Raw genomic sequence first — 16705 nt, 5'->3', positions numbered from 1 at the left:
TGAAAATCGACCGACCCAAAAGTCGATTCAGTCGACTGAAGTGTAGCTAAATCAGAGCAGCATCGCAAGCAAGAGCAAGAGCGAGAGCTGCAGCGCGAGCAAGAGCAATAGCAAGAGCAGACCAGGCAGGGGACCGAGAGCAAGAGCAGAGCAGCAGCGCGAGCGAGAGCTAAAGCAGCAACAAATCCTACTGAGGTGGACGTCACCGCCGAGGGAGTGACACCGTGGAGGAAGTGGCCGGCGACGCTGCCGTGGATGGGGCCGCGCCGTGTCGGCTCGGAACCGAGCGCCGGCAGCACCGTGAGATCGAATCAAGAAGAAAATGCGGCGATTAGTGTACAACCTCTTTGGTGGCGCCAATTAGGCTGCAACTTCATCCAAGGAAACGGTGATGATGATGCTCTTCCGGTGGTGCAGGTGAAGACGGCGGTGTGGGAATGGAGGTGGCGCGAAAGATGAGGGGAATGTCGGGGCAGCTCCTTGGAGGTGGAGGACGGGATGGATGAACCGGCGGGACGATGAGATCGACGACGGATCCTCATCTGGTATGGTGGATGAGGGACGTCGAGGTGTTGCTGTGGACGATGTCGTCGGGGAAGAGGCTCCGGCTAGGTGGCGGACGGAGCAGGGTGTGGGGTTTCGTCGCGGGTTTTCGCGGCCTCGGTGTACGAATGGGTGGGCGGATGGGATGGGAGTGGGGAACCATGGATTAGAGACGCGCTTGTCCGAAATGTGGGGTAAGTTACGAAAGTACCCCCACTGATTTGAGGCGGTTCTTTCGGTTCAGGGGTACCACGGGCATTTCACGTGTCGGGATTTCATAGGAGGTGGGAGTTTTCACGCGCGTTATAATTTCGGAATAGCAAGGCACGGGTTGAGATGGAGGGAGTTGTCGGAGCGCAACGAGACAAAGATATATCTTAAATATTTCGGGCTAACAAGGCGCGGGTTGAAATTTCCGGACAAGCCTAACATGTACTGCACCAAATCAATGCGCACTACAAATGTCATTCAAAACTTTGAATTTATGTTATGTTCAATTAAAATATTTCGCTACATGTATAATGCATGCAACCTACTACTCAAATGAACGTTTTAGTGCATTCCAAACATATATACTACCACTTCAATATGAACTAAATTTGAATTCGTTTCTCTAGTTGAATAAGATCTACAGTAATGATTGTTGTGAAGTCAAAGCATTTGAATTCGTTTCTCTGTTTTAATAAGATCTACAATCATCATTATTGTCAAGTTAAACCATCGTTTGTGTATTATCTTCACAGCACACCACACGATTAGTCTCGAGTTACATCTGAACTATGTGTACTATATGAACCCGAACTAGATTTTTTGAATCCACTTTATTTTGATTTCAAATCACATTACATTGCTAGCTCTAGCTAGATCTTCATAATCTTAACCATGTCTCATATGTATAATGTGTTTATCACATTATGTATGGTGCCCTTCCCCTTACGCCTACAAGTATTTAGATGTGAGTTGCAAACACCACACATTACCACAAATTCAAATAAAATGTGAGAATGTTCGATATATAGTATTGTTTAGATTGTTCGATATTTAGTTGCAAGCTGCAAACGCCACACATTATCACAAATTCAAATAAAATGTGAGATGGTTTGATGTATAGTATGGTTTAGATTGTTCGGCATTTAGCTATGAGTTGCAAACGCCATGCATTATCACATTACGGTATAACATGTGCACAACACGTGTATCACTGCTATATTCATGCATGCAATGTTTAAAACACTATGATCTCCTATTCAAATATATTAATCCGCTTTCATATCAAATTATGATCTTTGTTAGTCTCTTACACCCACACAATCCTCTAACCTTTGTAGCTACCACTAACTTTCTTCGTGCATGCACACGCCGTCCTCGCCCTCCCCCTCCCTCGACATTCTATACACCGGGCACATTCATTTGTTTCTTTAGGTTGTTCTCCCAGAGTCTCCACAACTCCTTTCCGACACACACCGATCGATAAACCTCTCCAGCGATGCCTGCCTACAACATACACACACACACCTTCAATCTCCTCCTTTATGTGTCCATGCCTCGTGTCTCTCATACGGTCAGACACACATGTAAACTCTCGTCCCTCTTTTCATCGATCTCATAACCGCACACTCCTCCCCCTATCTAGCTAGTAGTTGGGCCTCTCGCACCACCTCCTAGCTCCATTCTCTCTGTCTATCCGTCTCTATGGGCCTTATTTGCCTCTAACAAATGGACGTACACCGACCGATCTCTCGTTATACATATAGCTAGCTAGGTCCTTATAACTCGTTTTTACCCACACGTCAATGGATCTACCTCATTAGTTGTGTCCCTCCCTTCCTCCGACAAAGAACAATTGATCTACCGATCTAGTTAGGTTTGCTTACCAAACACATGGTTCCCCTTCATCATCCATGGATGCGTCCTGACAGATCTATCACGCACAGGCACACACAGAAACACATCCCCACTCTTATTGATAACATTGCAGTTCCACCCTTAGTTTGTCTAGTAGGCCTCTCCCACCATCTTCCAGAAGCAACTCCATCATCCATCCAGCACTCTACCCCTCTCCCTCCCTCTCTCTCTCCTCTCTCTATCTGTCCCGTCATATTTCCCGTCCTTCAGTTATGTATGGATGTCGACCGATCTCCCTCAAGACATAGCTGGGTCTCTCCTTCTCAACACATATATGAGTCGTTCTACCTCTATAGTTAGGCCTCTGCCTAACCCTCCCCCCACCCCTCCCCCCCACGCACACTGATACATCAAGCACTCTAGTCATGTCTCCCTGCCACACATAAACTTGACATGTGGCCTCTAACGTTCCGGTAGGCCAGTAGCCCTATATCTTTGACTTGCACACACACAATTTCGATGGCTCTCTTCATCGATCTCGCACCCACCCACTTGATCCTCTCTTCGACTCTATCGATAGCTATGACCCCTCCCTCTCTTCTCGTGGATTGCCCGACCTCTATGTATAATATGGATAGGCCTCCATTTCACACACATTGCATGCAAAATTTTGTTTGAGATGTCATCGACACATATTCCCACAAATAATTCACGAAATCAACCCCCAGCCCACCCCCACCCCAAAACAAAAAACACTCACGAACGCAGTTTGTATCTCTCACACACATCCACGTAGATGGGGGACATGCATGAAGAGAAGAGGTGCATGCACGGCGCACGTACTCTCGTCTCTTTCCCAACCACACCCGCGCGGGTACACGGTGGAGCTCATTTCTGTATGAAAAAGGCAGCCCATGTGGTAATTTGGCACATGTACTGGTTGTCCACTTGGTGGAGGGAGGATCGTCTACCATGGGTGAACAAACAAATTACGACTTGACGCGTTATGTTAAAAAAGAGGCAAACCATGTGGGGCCTACCTTAGAGGCAAGGCTCTATACACTGGAGTACTTCTGATGTGTCCCGTCAACTCGCAGAACGAGGAGAAGCTTGCCTAGTATGCTGTCTCCCCCATTCCTAAATATAAGTCTTTGTAGAGATTTCACCATGAACCACATGCGGATGTATATAGATGCATTTTAAGTGTAGATTCATTCATTTTGTTCCGTATGTAGTGGAATCTCTACAAAGACTTATCTACTAGTAATAGCTAGCCCCCACTACTAGGAATTCTCTATCCTCTCCTTGAGACACATCATCAAATTGATGTAGCCGTTAGATGAAGTAAATCAGTCCATAATAGCCGTCTAATCTAGACATTGAGATGATCCGCACTAAGCCACATGCAAGCATGCGGAAATACCGTGGCACATGCATGTGAGTGGGTTTTAAATCACATCAACATGTCTGCATGCAAGCATGCACCGGTAGCATGCATGTAGGTGAGCTTTTAAGTCCCATTAACATGTCAAAAAGAAAAATATAATCCCATTATGCAGTAGGAGTTGGCTGATCTTTTTTCCTTATGTGGGATGATCTAAATGATGATGGGAGTTTATTTAGTTTGGCTACCACATTTGTCATGCGGTTATAGAGTTTTTTAGTTCTATGAAATCGATAATTTTGCGCAGAGAGATATACCGCTATTTCGCGGCAACGTGCGGGGACTCATCTAGTAATATTTAGGAATGGAGGGAGTACTATGTAAAGAGTTAGGTGTCGCACGGTGATAGTGTGAGGTGGGCCATGTAATCATTGAGCCTGCGTGTTTTCATCACTCTTGCACGCCTCCGCTGTAAGAATGGAGAAAATTGTAATCTAGTACTAGTACCTCCTTTCGCCGAAAGCGTGGGACATCCAGCATTCCTACCACCTCAGTAATAAAGACCAATGAGCCGTCAAATCACATAGACCCAACAGTAAGTTGGAGGGACTAAGAAACCATCACTCTTGTGCCAGTGAGAGGTCGCGTCCGCTCTGCCCGGGCATGAATGTGGCACCGATTCTTTGGAGCGGCGCTGAACTTTTCGGGCGGGAAGCGCGCGCGGGCGATGGACGGGCTTTGGGTGGGCCAGGCTGGTCAGGAGCGGGCGTGGCAGTTGTCCGCATGTCCCTACCGGATCTGCTCGGAAACGAGAGGATGCACCGACTCTCGCGGCTAAAATCGTACACTACACAACATCTCTCTGTAGGAGTAGGTCGATCTGTCGCTCTCTCTAACACAAACATGCTGTTAAACACACACACACACACACGCGCGCGCGCGCGCGCGCGCGTGCGCGCGCGCGCGCGCACGTTGGTCCCGTTGCACCTTCTAATGTGACTTATTACACCTAGACGGAGGGGGTAGTAAGTATACGAGATACAGTGGCACATTGACTTAAGTCGAATACAAGTGCCCGAAATTTGTGTGCATGTTATAATAAGGATTCACTTATGTCAGGACCCCGATTCCAAATCACATCGATCTAGCCGGTAACACCTCATATCACTTTGTGGCCTCACTCATGGTATTCCCACGGGTGTCGCCTTACCATGGCCCAGGACCGTTTGCGCCTTTTGGCTCATGTATATGATAGTGTCGCTAGCATCCATATGACAGAGAACCAGGGCCGACATGGCTAGTCGTGAACCCAAAGCGGCACCAACCTATGGGGACAGGCATACATGAATCACATCGAGCATGTCGGTCAGCAACGTGTGAATCCGGGCTGTAGCGCTGGGCTAACAGGACTTCGGGGAACCCGGGCTGTAGCAGGCTAGGCAGGACTCCGGATGTCACCGCGTGACATTTCTTCGAAGGGACAGACATAGGAACAAAGTGAAACACATGCCGACCAGTCAAGTGTCCTGAGCAGTAGTGCTGGGCTAGCAGGACTCCGGTGAACCGGGCTGTAGCGGACTACTATGGCTCATGGAAGCACTAGACTACATTTCCCCATAAGAGAGGCTGCCAAGGATAAACAACTAGATTGTCGGATCCCACACATACCAAGCATTTCAATCATACACACAATATGCTCGATATGTGTAAATACAACATGGCATCACAACATAACTCTACGACTCAAATATTTAATCATTAGGCACCGAGGAGTGAGATATTGCAAACATGGGTCTCATGACCCAACAATCATAGCATACAAATCAAAGCACATGCGGAAGCTTAACATGTCTGAGTACAGACATCTACAAATGAAAAGGCTAAGAAGCCTGACTATCTACCAGATCCTGCCAAGGGCACAAGATCGTAGCTGAGGTAGCAAGCTAAACGTCAAAGTCCACACGGAACTACTAGCGAGACTAACATCTTTCTACAAAACATAAATTAAGCAAACGTGAGTACAATTGTACTCAGCAAAACTTACATCGGAACTAACTACATATGCATCAGTATCAACAAGGGGGTGGTGGAGTTTAACTATAGCAAGCCAGCTTTGACTCAGTGGCTAACCTTAACTACGACTGCAAGCAACTCTTTTGAGGTGGCGCACACGAGTCCACATATTCACCAGTCAATACACCACTATGGATCCGCTCCCGTCTCCCTATGAGAAGGCCATCCATAGCACTCACATTTATCTTGCGAGTTTTAGAGTATCCACTTCAAGTTATCTATGAACTATGCAAGGGGTCCAAGTTTCCATATCCGAGGAATCCGGCTATTCGAATAGATAATGATAACCCTGCAGGGGTGTACTTCTTCACACACGCTCCCACCACTTACCGTCGTTTACACGACATGTACTCGGCAACCTTCAAGCGGAAGCCCAATGAGGGTGTCGGCCACGGCCTACCTAAACACTCAAGTCTCCAGTCCAGGTTTATCGCCTATCCAGGTTCCATCCGCAGGGAGTCCAGCCGAGGTTTCCACATACGGCCCCGAACGATGTGTACAGGGTTCCGAGACACCAAATGAGCACCCGACATGCCCGGCCACGGTGTATCTACCGCATCATAGCCCACCCCTAGGGTCAGCGCTACGCACGGCCGCCAACACATAACCTACAAACACCAAAAACTAGCTGCAACTCCTGGACAGAGTACTAGGGTGATTAAGAAGCCGAGAGGGTCAATTAAGGATCCCAATGAGTGGTAGTAGCTGTTCATGGATCACAGACACATAACTCAGTTCCTAAGAATGGTTTCAGTGAGACAACCCACCATGTACTCCTACATGACCTCTCACCACTACCTTTACGAAATCGTGTTCACACACTTAGCTCACACATAGTAGGACATGTTCATCACCATTCCAATTCATTCCCGATGAATCAGACCCGACACAACTCTATGCAATAGCAGGTATGACAAACAAGCATGAATGAGTAGGCACATCAGGGCTCAAACAACTCCTACTCATGCTAGTGGGTTTCATCTATTTACTGTGGCAATGACAGGTCATGCAGAGGAAAGGGGTTCAACTACCGCAGCATGTAACAGTTGAATCGTTGTTGTCCTAATGCAGTAAAAGAGAGCAGGAGCGAGAGAGTGGGATTGTATCGGAATGAACAAGGGGGTTTTGCTTGCCTGGCACTTCTGAAGATAGTATAGTTCTTCATCGGTGTCATCGAACTCATCGTCGGAACCATGTCTATCGAGAGGGGACAAATACCGGCAAACAAAGAGGAACACAATCAATGCAATGCAACAATTATGATGCATGATAATGTCATGGCAATATGCTGTTGATTGAGCTAATGCAACTAGCAATCATATTAAATGAAGTTGGTTTGAACCAAGGGTTCAAATTCAAACTCCATATGTGCTTATTTAAATGTCAATTATGCAAATTGCCCTGTACAGCAACCCTAGGTTGTTCAAACATGCATGCAAATGCCATAAACAGATTCCTTGAATTTTTTTGATCATTTTTCATATTTAATTTATTTCATTCTGGCTATTTTCTGGAATTTTCCGAATTATTTAAAATCCAGAAAATCATTTACTGCGTCAGCATTGCATCATGCTAACCTCAACAAGTCAACTGCGGCTGACCAGGTTAAACCTGACCAGTGGGGTCAAGTGGTCAGTCACACAGTGCTGGCTCGAGTCAACAACAGGTGGGACCGGTCAAAGGCCACGTCAGCAAAGTCAACCTGACATGTGGGCCCGGTGGGTTAGTCTAAGTTAAACAGGGAATAAATCTCGGGGTTAATTAGCGCGTGGGGCCCATCCGTCAGTGGCACAGTGATCAGCTAATGGCGTCATTAGTGTTAACTAAGTGTGCCACGTTGGCTCGCCGGAGTTTCACCGGCGACGACCAAAAATGCGGCGGAGACGCACCGGGGTGGCTCGGGTTTCGCCTACAGTGCACCGTTCGGTGCACTCTTTGGCCCTACGGAGAACTGGCGCGATGGCGCGTTGGATGGTGGTGGTCTCCGGGCCTGGGGTGGCCGGAGTCAACGGCGGCGAGCTCGGTTGCGGCCGGCGGAGTTCGGGCGCCGATGAAAACGACAACACTGTGCACGGGAGGATCAATGGGTAGCACCTACGCGTTCTGCAGGCTCTCACAAAGCCAACGGGCATATGAACGGGGCCGACTGGCCACCGGAGCCTCGTCGACGATGAGCTCGTGCGGCGGCGTGCTTCGGGCGTCATGGAAAACGGCGCTACAACGAGCGCTAGGCCGCGGGGTTAGGGGGAAACGACGGTGCAGCTCACAGTGATCACGATGATGGGTTCGGCTTGCTCGGGATGTCTTGTGGCCGGCGAATCGACGACAGCAGTGGTCGGCTCCCGAGGATGAGGACGACGGCGATGGCAAGGCTGAGGGGCTCCCAGGGCTTGTTTTGATCTTCTCGTCGACATGGAGAGCCGCGATGGAGCCTAGGGATACGGTGGGGAGGTCAGGCGAGCTCGGTGGGCGCGTTGGCAGCGAGCGGCGGTGATGGTGGTGTTCGGTCGCGGGAGGGAGAGAGAGCAGAGGAGGATAGGGTCGAAGGGAGAAGTGGATGTGGCGCCAGGGAGGTGCGTGGCATCTCCAGGGGGGTCGGGGAAGCGGCAAGCAGGAGGTGGCCGGGGCGCGTGTGCGCGCAGGGCGGCCACACGCCCATCCTCCAGGCAAAGAAGGAAGACGACAGGGGAGGGGCCAGGTGGGCTGGGCCGGCCACTTGGACCACCAGGTAAGGTCCAGGTGGGCTTCTCTCTTTCTACTTTCCTTTTTTATTTGTTTCTGTTTTCTATTTTGTCGGGACCGGTTTTTTGGGGTATTAATTTCCCAAAAACGGCCCTTGTGCTCACCAGCCCCAGGATTACTGTTAGCTGATGAGGCACCAACTTGTTACAGAAACTCCAAGCAAAATACAGTATATGTAGTACAAGACCATTCTGGCCTATGAGTACAACAAATGTTTTTTCTAGTGGCTGAAGGCGGAAGTGGTTTGCGGATCATCAGCGTCTATGGGACTCCATTTCCACAGGAACAGCTGACCAGGATAACTCCTATCTTCGCGAGGCTGCTATCTCCATTGCGTAGGTTCCGGGGCTGTCATCGCAACGTTCCTTTCCACACAAGAAATCTGGCCAAGATATAGCCAGGGACAAGCCAGTGAGTACTTTGAATGTACTCGCAAACATTAAGAACACAGGTGTAATATAACCACTCGTAATCATGCTTTGAAATACTCTATGATCATTTCGTCAGTTATGTAATAAAGTTCATGATGCAAGTCGACCATTCAAAATAAAACATGAGTAAACAATCAGGGAGTAGAAGTGAAAAGCACCGATCGGGCGTCTGTGCGACACCACATAAAGGGCTTATAAGTAAATGAAATATAGAGCATGCCATAGTCGGGCGTCTGTGCGACACCACATAAAGGGCTTATAAGTAAATGAAATAAAGAGCATGCCACAGTCGGGCGTCTGAGCGACACCACATAAAGGGCTTATAAGTAAATAAAATAAAGAACATGCCACAGTCGAGCGTCTGAGCGACACCACATAAAGGGCATATAAGTAAATGAAATAAAGAGCATACCATAGTCGGGCGTCTGAGCGACACCACATAAAGGGCTTATAAGTAAATGAAATAAAGAGCATACCACAGTCGGGCGTCTGAGCGACACCACATAAAGGGCTTATAAGTAAATGAAATAATCACCGTGAATATCCAGGAGGTAGAACCGTCCCAGGGATATTCATTATTTCAAATAATACAAATGGTCAGTCCTGAATCATAAGCATCATATATCATGAGTCATAATCAATGTTTTGGTTTAGAAGTTTCTCCTCCGAAGACCGACACTAAGACCGACACTTGACCCATCCTAGACTGTAGTCCTTAACCATGGACACGGCTATTCGAATAGGTTTAATCTCTGCAGAGGGTGTACTCTTTACCCACTAGCAACGGATTTTCTTTAGTCCATCTGGACTAATTCCGTCCACGATCTTTTCATTGACAACACACCTGACCGCACACACCAGCCTAACCCACCGGTGTCTGGAATCACCCTTGACACCTGTTAAGCGAAACTCTAAGTGGGGAGGCTACAACCTCGTCTAGCATGGGATCACAAAATTTATACCGCGCGCAAACTAGGGGAGCTACACCTTCGGCTACAACCGAAACACCCATGCCCCCGGACCAGGTGGCATGCCTACCGGATGCATCCGGTATCTTCCACCATGGCCTCTCTGTACGGTGTGTGCGAGGAAAGGGGTTGACAACTTACTGAACCGTACCCTACCTATGGCGGGGACAAGTGGTAGTACGAAACAAGTATGGGGGTTACCGTAACAAGACTCGATCTATGGTCGACTCAGGAGGTTTAGGCATTCCCTGCACGATTAGTATAAAAAATATATTTCAAATCAATAGACAGAATCACCACTCATCATACCTCATCATGCTATACCGGACACAACTGCCTCAACGAGGAACTGGAGACAAGCATCGTGTCTACCCAAGACAGAGGCTTTCCCGGTTTCCTTCCGGTAGGCAGGGAGGCTATATGAGGGTGACCACTATCACAACATATCAATGTTCAAAAGCAAGGTATCATTAACATGCACTTACGAGTAGGATCATATCACCCCAATAAAATAACGGAAGTTTCGAGACAGGGTGGTGTTGCAACCAAATTAAACAACACACGGCAATATTATGCCCGGGTTCAGAATGCTTGACTTCAAGGTGTGGAGAGGTGAGGTGCTCTCCAAAACTTTTGAAAGTTATAACTCCCCTCCAAATTCCTATTTTCAAGAATATTCAAATAACACATACTTCGAAAACAGTATGAAAAGTTGTCCTGATTATTTTTGAAATAAATCTTAAAATAAACTAGGTGAAATTTGAGAGAGGTAGGAAAAAGAATCAATTCATTTGGAGTTTTATTTAAAAAGATATAGCCAATCAAAGTTTCAGTCAAACTCTGTTTTTAAAATAAAACAGAAAAAGAAAAACGTTTCAAAAACTAAACACGTCGAAGGCGTACTCTGGGTTTACGTCTTCACTTATTCCAACATGGACTGGCTCGTGGTCACTGACAGTGGGGTCCAGGGGGCCCACTGGTCAGGTTTGACCAGTCGCCTCTCCCTCTTTTTCCTCTGCCCGAGCGGGGGCGGGATTCTGGTGATCGTCGCCGAGGAACGGAGGCTCCTGAGGGCATCTGAGGGCAGGGATGGATCCGCCACTCCTAGGCGGTCCTCTCGGTGGTCGACTGGCCGGCGGGGACGGAAGGAGTCGCCAGCGGCGAGCTCCACGGCGGAGGAAGCTTCGGGCAAGTTTGGGGATTTGGGCTATGGTGTGATTTGATCATGTTTGAGGGGTCGGGCAGCTCCGCAAGGTCGAGGGGAAGGTGACGGTGGCGCTGGATGGGCGGGGAAGGCTCTGTTTCCTACGCACGACACTGGATTTGTGGCGGCGACCGAACCGGCCGGAGGCGGGGAAGACGATGCTCCAGAGGGATTTGAGCGGGGGTTGCACTCTACGACTTGCCTGAGGATCCTCGAGCGAGGTCGGGGGCCATTTATAGCCGGGGGAAGGTCGGTTCCGCCACTGCTGGGGATAAGATCACCGGCCGACCGCTTTTGTTGTGGCAGAGCAACGTGGCGATGGCCGGAGCAGGGTCGGTGCTAGCGGACGGGCTTGGGGATAAGGGCGGCCTGCTCATGAGGGCAGCTGGCGAGGAGTTGTGGCTTGGGCGGCGCCGTCCATGGTAGGGCGTACTGTGGCCGTCGGCGTGCCGCCAAGAGGGCCCTGGCGGCGGCGCTGTAGGGCGCCAGGGGCGAGCTGGCGTGTTCTGGTGAGTGGATGAGGTCGGGGTGCGGCTCTGCAGGCGAGCAAGGGCCGGGGCGCGACGCGGCGACCCGTGCGCACGCACGTGCAAAACGCGCGCTCTGGGCACGCCCAGAGCATGCACGCTACATGCTCGGCAATATGCCAAGGCATGCTAGAGGGCTCCAATCCACAAAAGGGTTAGCAGGGTGGGGCTATAGGCTAGGGCCAATCCATGGGACATGCTGGTCTGGTCAGGGGATCAAGTTCATAACACAAATAAAAAACTAAGCCAAAACAGGTCATGCACGCAAGGTACTTGACAGAATGCCAAAGGCATCTAGGTAACTCTTGGGGTGGCCACAATCTCCAGATCAGTGTCTCTTTGGATAAAGAAGAGGGTGGTGAGGGTAGTTTATCAAAAGCAAAAACTTGTTAGTGCAAGTTTGTGAGAAAACTGATTGTCAGGACCCCGACTCGATGTCACATCGATCTAGCCGGTAACACCTCATATCACTTTGCGGCCTCACGCACGGTATCCCCACGGGTGTCGCCTTACCTTTGCCCGGGACCGTTTGTGTCTTTTGGCTCACGTATATGATAGTGTCGCTAGCATCCATATGATAAGGAGCCCGGGCTGACATGACTAGTCGTAAACCCAAAGTGGCACAGACTTACAGGGACAGGCATTCATGACCCAGCATCGAACGTGTCGGTCATCAGCGAGTGAATCCAGGCTGTAGCACTGGGCTAGCAGGACTCCGGTGAACCGGGCTGTAGCGGGCTAACAGGACTCCGGTATTCATCGCGTGACATTTCCCCGAAGGGACAGACACAGGAACGAAGAAGGACACATGCCGGCCAGCCTAAGTGTTCCGGAGCAGTAGCAAGCTACCATGGCTCGGTGGAAACACTAGGAGACATTTCCCGGTAAGAGAGGCTACTAAAGATAAACAACTAGATAGTCAGATCCCACACATACCAAGCATTTCCATGACATACACACAATATGCTCGATATGTGCAATACAACATGGTATCACAAAATGACTATACGACTCAAGTAATTAATCAATAGGCTCTGAGGAGCGAGATATTACAAACATGGGTCTCATGACCCAACAATCAGAGCATACAAGTCAAAGCACAAGCGGAAGCCATCATGTCTGAGTACAGACAACTATAAATGAAAAAGGCTGAAAAGCCTGACTATCTACCAGATACTACCGAGGGCACAAGATCGTAGCTGAGGTAACAAGCTAAACGTCGAAGTCCACGCGGAACTACTAGTGAGACCGAAGTCTCTCTGCAAAAACATAAAATAGGCAAACGTGAGTACAAATGTACCCAGCAAGACTTACATCAGAACTAACTACATATGCATCATTATCAACAAAGGGGATGGTGGGGTTTAACTGCAGCAAGCCAGCTTTGACTCGGTGGCTATCCTGAACTACGACTGCAAGTAACTCTTTTGAGGTGGCGCACACGAGTCCACATGTTCACCATATCAATACACCACTATGGATCCGCTCCCGTCTCCCTACGAGAACGCCATTCATAGCACTCACGCTTATCTTGCGTATTTTAGAGTATCCACTTTCACTTGTCTATGAACTGATATAAGCAACCCAGAAGTCCTTTTCCATGGACACGGCTATTCGAATAGATGATGTTAACCCTGCAGGGGTGTACTTCTTCACACACGCTCTCACCACTTACCGCCGTTTACACGACATGTACTCGGCAACCTTCAAGCGGAAGCCCAACGTGGGTGTCGGCCACGGCCTGCCTAAACACTCAAGTCTCTAGTCCAGGTTTATCGCCTATTCGGGTTCCATCCATGAGGAGATCCGGCCGGAGTTTCGCTCACAGCCCCAAACGATGTGAACAGGGTTCCCGAGACACCAAACGGGCGCCCGGTACACCGTGCCACGTGTCTACCGCATCACAGCCCACCCCTACGGTCAGCGCTGCGCACGGCCTCCAGCATACTACAAACACCAAAAACTACTTGCAACTCCTGGACAGAGGACAAGGGTGATCAAGAAGCCGAGAGGGTCCATTGGTTTCGGGCCCAATGCGTGGTAGTAGCTGAATCATGGATCACAAACACAGCACTCAGTTCCTGAGGACGGCTGCAATGAGACAACCCACCATGTACTCCTACATGGCCTCTCACCGCTACCTTTACCAAATCGTGTTCACACACTTAGCTCACACACAATAGGACATGTTCACACGCCTCTGATTCATCCCCGATGAATCAGACCTGACTCAACTCTAAGCAGTAGCAGGCATGACAAACAAACATGAATGAGTAGGCACAACAGGGCTCAAACAACTCCTACTCATGCTAGTGGGTTTCATCTATTTACTGTGGCAATGACAGGTCATGCAAAGGATAAAGGGGTTCAGCTACCGCAGCAAGTAACAAATATGTCGGTGTTGTCCTAATGCAGTAAAAGAGAGCAGGAGCGAGAGAGTGGGATTTTATCGGAATGAACAAGGGGGTTTTGCTTGCCTGGCACTTCTGAAGATAACATTGAGTCTTCATCAGTGTCAACGATCACATCATCGGTATCACGTCTATCGAAAGGGGGCAATCACCGGCAACTGAGGAAAGACACAATCAATGCAATGCACAATATGATGCATGCTCATGACATGGCAATATGAATGTGTTTTGAGCTAATGCAACTAACAACAGATTAAATGAAGTTGGTTTGAATATAATATTCAAATTCAAACTCCATATGTGATTATTTAAATGCCCTTTATTTGTTTTGTCCAAAACAGAGGACAAACATTGTTCAAACATGCATGAAAATGGTACAGATGGATTCCTTGAATTTTTCTGATAATTTTTCATATATAAATTGTTTCATTTGGAGTTACGGTTAATTTTCTATGATTTATTGAAGTTTTAGCTATTTCTGGAATTTCCTGATTATTTATAAAATAAACTAAATTCCAGAAAAGGAATATTGCGTCAGCATGACCTCATAGTGACGTCAGCAGGTCAACGGCCGCCGTCCAGGTCAAACTGACCTGTGGGACCCATATGTCAGCGTGACAGGTTAAACAGGGGGGGTTTAGTTTAGTTTAATTAAGGATTAGGGCACTAGGGCCCACATGTCAGTGTCAGCAGAGGAGGGGGGGTAATTAAATTAAAATAAACTAACTAATTAACAGGGGGGCTGGCCCCACCTGTCATCGACCCAGGGGGGGTCAAACCCCTGGTCAACAGGGCCTAACCCGCCGGCGGTGAGTCGCCGGCGAGGCCGAGGCGGCGGAGGCCTTCGGGTTTCGTGCTCCGGCGACCAAATGGACGGAGGAGGGGCTCTACGAATAGCTGGAAGAGCGCCGCGTCTTCCTGTGGAGTCGGTTGGGGTCGGGGCGGCCGGAATCGGCACCGGCGACGAGCTAGGTAGCCGCCGGAGTTCGGGTGAGCTCGGAGTCGGCGTTAGGGAGCACAGCAGAGAGTGCGGATGGGTGCTATGGCCTCCTGAGGGTGCACTGAGCACGGCTGCGTGCTCGGTTGCAGTTCTAGGCAACCGTGGCTACGGCGGCGACATGGCCGGCGGCGAAGAGCTCTCGGCTCCGGTGGTTGATGCGGCTAGGGGGCGAATTAGGCAACGAGGCATGGGGGAAACGATGCAGCGGCTCACCGAGGTTCTTCTGGTGCTGCTGGCGAGGCAGGGGAGGCACGGGGTCCGGCGAATCGACGGCGGGGATCACCGGCACCCGAGGTCGGAAACGGCGGCGTTGGAGATGCAGCAGAGCTTCTGGCGCCGCGTGACTCGATGGAGAGGACGACGACATCGTGGCGGAGCTCGGGATCACGTCGGAGAGGTGGGGCAGTGGCTGTGGGTGCGGGGTTACGGCAGCGCGTCCATGGAGGCTTCAGCCATGGCGGGGAACGGGCGAGGAGAGGCGTAGGGGGGGCGAATGGGAGGCCGGATCGATCGGGACGGCACCGAGGAGGAAGACCCACGGCGTTGCGCTGTCCCGAGGACGCAGGCAGGCAGGCAGGTGGCGTGGCAGCACGGCCGTGCGCGCGCGTCGGGCACGCGCTCGGCGTCCGACTGGCGCGGTGGAGACGACGACTGGCAGTTGGGCCGGTGGGCCGCACTGCTGGGCTGGGTAAGTGGCCAGGTATCCTCTCTCTCTATCTCCTTTTTTTCTAATATCTCAGTTTTCTATTATTCTGTAAATTTAGGGCTTTATTAAAATACTCAGACACTTTCAAAAATCATGAAACTAATCATGGCTACTGTTTAGAAAATATCCAACAGTAAACATTTTAGTTTATGATTATTTGAGCATTTGAAATATTTAATAGCATTTAAATGCCCAAATGCAAATACTATATAATTTAATTCAAAAATCCAGGAATAGCCTATAAATATGTTCATCATTTTTGGAAGAGGTTTTCACCTTTAACAGAAATTATGAACATTTCCAAAGGGCATTCTGGGTTACTGAAAATATTTTTATTGAACCTAGTTAAATTTCATTTGGTGCTAGGGTTTCAACAATCCCCATTTCAAATTTCTTTGGAATTTAAACATGATGGCATGATGAACAAGCAAAGTCAAGCAAGGGCTGAACTGGGGCTGTGACAACTCACCCCCACTAAACAAAAATCTCGTCCCGAGATTCAAGCGTAGGGTAAGATGAAGGGGAAACGCAAACTAGTATAATCTTCATGATCCAGGGTGCACTTCAAATGAACGTTGATTTGAACACCATTATTGTCTTGAAGTCCTGCTCTGAGAAATCCTGTCAACATGACATGGAGGGAAGAAGGAGACTCTAGAAGGGTCGATCTTCTCGAAGATCGAACAACTCACGGAATGAGACATAGGACCATCTCTCGGGTTGAGACACGAGATACACATCAAGAGGGGTGGAAAGAAACGGATGACGAAGGTTCACTAGGTAGACAACAATTTCACGCTTAAGAAGGTGGTAAACGATTGTCAACGTAGCAAGGAGTTGAGTTGCCATGATACCATAACGATACACCTTA

Source organism: Triticum dicoccoides, chromosome 2A (assembly GCF_002162155.2).
Source record: "Triticum dicoccoides isolate Atlit2015 ecotype Zavitan chromosome 2A, WEW_v2.0, whole genome shotgun sequence".
Classification (NCBI taxonomy): Eukaryota; Viridiplantae; Streptophyta; class Magnoliopsida; order Poales; family Poaceae; genus Triticum; species Triticum dicoccoides.
Note: the sequence above shows the minus strand (reverse complement) of the source record.